The sequence below is a fragment of the Oratosquilla oratoria genome, chromosome 32 (assembly GCF_046742065.1).
Source record: "Oratosquilla oratoria isolate Oo_2021 chromosome 32, ASM4674206v1, whole genome shotgun sequence".
Lineage (NCBI taxonomy): Eukaryota > Metazoa > Arthropoda > Malacostraca > Stomatopoda > Squillidae > Oratosquilla > Oratosquilla oratoria.
Genome location: NC_134808.1, coordinates 28,268,048 through 28,271,061, shown reverse-complemented (window position 1 = coordinate 28,271,061; position 3,014 = coordinate 28,268,048).

The following is a 3,014-nucleotide window of genomic DNA, read 5'->3' as shown; positions in this document are numbered from 1 at the left end:
CCAAATGCCTTACCCATCTAATTTTGATCATTCTTTCACAAATTTTAGCTACTGTACTTGCAAGAGAGACCGGTCTATAGTTAGTAGGGTCTTCCTTGTTTCCCCCTTAATATATTGGTACATATATTTACTTTCCAATCTTCTGGAACTTTTCCTTCTTTCAATGAACTGCTTATTAGACTATGTATTTTGTCTTTTAGTGCATTCCTGCATTCTCTCAAAATCCAGTTTGCCATTTCATCTGGTCCATGTGATTTTCTGACATCGAGATTACTCAATGATTCATTATTTCTTTCCTTGTTACTTCTATCTCTTTCATAGGGGGGACTTTCTCCTCCCACTTGACATCTCTAAGTTTTATGTTTTCTCTCATAAACACCGATTTTAAATGCATGTTCATAATTTCTACCATTTCTATATCCTCTGTGTATTCAACTCCTCCTTGTCGTATTTTCTCTAATTCTTGTTCGTTTCTCAGTTTGCTGTTTACCAATCCATAAAATTGTTTTGGATGACCTTTACATTTCTCTATGACATCCTTTTCATATTTTCTCTTTTCTTTTCTGCACACTTGTACATGTTGATTTCTATAACTAGTATATATTTTCCATTTTCAGGTCTTTTGTCTTTTCTTCATTTTATCCAAGCTTTATCCCTTTTGTCTTTTAACTCGCTACATGTTTTGTTGTACCAACATTTTACATATACTTTTTCTTGTTTTTGTCTTGGAACATACTTTTCCACTCATAATTTTTTTTCAAAATTATCCATTTCTACTGTTGTTTCCTCCTTGTTGTTTCCTCCTTTCCCAGTCTGCTTTTTTAAAAAATTCTCTTATATTATCAAAATTTGTTTTTTCATACATCAATCTTTCCTTTCCCTTATTGTTCATTTTCTCCCATGTATTTTTCTTCATTTAGCTGCAGTTCAACTAATATGTGGTCACTTTTACTTAGTGGTGTCTTATATTCAATCTTGTCCAATATTTCAGGTTGTGATGTGATTATTAGGTCCAGTCTCGATGGTTCTTCCTCATTTCTCTACCTAGTTTTCTCTTGTATCTATCATGTCATTGTATATTCTATAATCATATCAAGTAGTACATTTCCCCATAGGTTGTTTCCCCCTTACACTGTCATCTCTTCCCAGCAGATTTCTTTACAATTAAAGTCACCCATAAATATTCTTCCTCCATCTTCCATTATCTTATTTAGTGTTATCCTTGTGTCTTTTAACATATTTTTGTGTTCTCTCTCTTCCCACGAAGCCGTTTTAGGAGGCACATAATTTACCACAAACTTCCTGTTCTTCTTGTCCCTGTCCTCTATTTCCATCATAATCAGCTCCACTCTATTCTTTCCATATGTAACATTCCTCACATTTCCTTAGTGAGGAACATACTCCACCCCCTTGTTTTACTTCTCTGTTTATAATCTAATAATAATATTCACCATGTCCAACACTGTTGGGTGGTAATGGACCCTTCAATTTTGTCTCTACAATTCCCATTATGTCCGGTTCTTTTTCCTTCAGGTAATCATTCAATTCATTCAAGCCTGTTATTAAGCTATCTATATTAGTGTAAGACACTTTCAATTTTCTGTTACCTCCATCCTGTTTTCTGTTTCCCTTCCGCTTTTCTCTCCTATGAACCATTTCCTCACTTTCATGTCCACTACTCTCCAATAGAATTTCTCTTTGACTCTGTTCTGTTCTTGTTTTTTTTTTCTTTAGCTTCTATTCTTTTTGTTTTCCCTTCCTCTCTTTCCTCTTTATTCATCTCTCTTTTTATCCATACCTGTTTATACTGATTACTTTCTGCTAGTTTTCCTGTTTTTGATAAGACATTCTCTGCTGTCGTTTGTGACCTGAATCTAACCTTAATTGGTCTGGTCTTGTCTGTATTGTATTTCCCTATTCTATATATTTCTTCAATTTTTTCTCTATTTCTTGTTCATCTTCTTGAACTCTTTTTGATACCTTGTTTACTTTTGTCTCGTCTCTTACTTTTGTAGTCCTATTTGGATTGTACTTCTCTTCCATGCCTAATATGAATATACATATCTTTTTATATGTTAAGACCGAACGGGTTAGGGCAATGTTATTTACGGCGAAGGTCGAGAGGGATGGTGGTTCGAACCTTAGCACCGGCGAAGTTTAACTAAGGGCATGCATGGTTCATTAAATTCCACGCTACAAAGTCCTCTGTAAGGGGCACCGTCCTAGCCTCCCGATAGGGGGGAGTTTGTGAGGTTAACCATATCAAGTCTCTTACTATATTCTCCTCTCTCATCACTGTAATAACTGTGTCCTTAGTGTGTTCCTTCATCTATTGTTTCACTATATCTCTAAATTGAATTTTGTTATCCTGAACTTTTTTCCAACCACTTACCTCTTTTGCTATGGACTCTTTATTGTCTTTATTATTCCTCTTTAATTCCTCATTCTCATCCATTACCTCTCTTAACTGTCATTTTAATTCTATTTCTTTAGTTAGGTTTTGATTTTCCTTCTTTAAGTCTTCGAGTTTATCAACTCTGTGTAACTAGTGTTAGTTGGCTAAACCTAACCTTCCATGATTCGTTCATTTTTGTTAGTTTCTCCTCTGGACTTACTAGTCCTGGGAGGTTGTCATCTCCTCCCCTCATTAAATCCATAGAAGTAAGTATCTCCTCTTTCCATTGAGCTGCTCTTATCTATATCCCTACTCTTAATACTTTTGCTCACCTGTTCAACCTCGGCTGTGTCGTCTGCAAACCTTTTGTTTACACCACTTCTGACTTCCAAGGTCCGTTCCTCCTCTTCCTCATTTCCTTACATTTTCCTCAATAATACCTCCCCTTCTCCTTTTTCTTCACCTGCTCACTACACCACGAGCTTTACCCTTTCCTACTAATCCAACACAGGTACTCCCTCGTTGCTGAAATCCACGAAAATTGCGTTTTTTCCGGGGTTCCAATCTTCGCCGTCAATTCGACATGTGTATGTGTATACAGGGATTTCTTGATTTATGC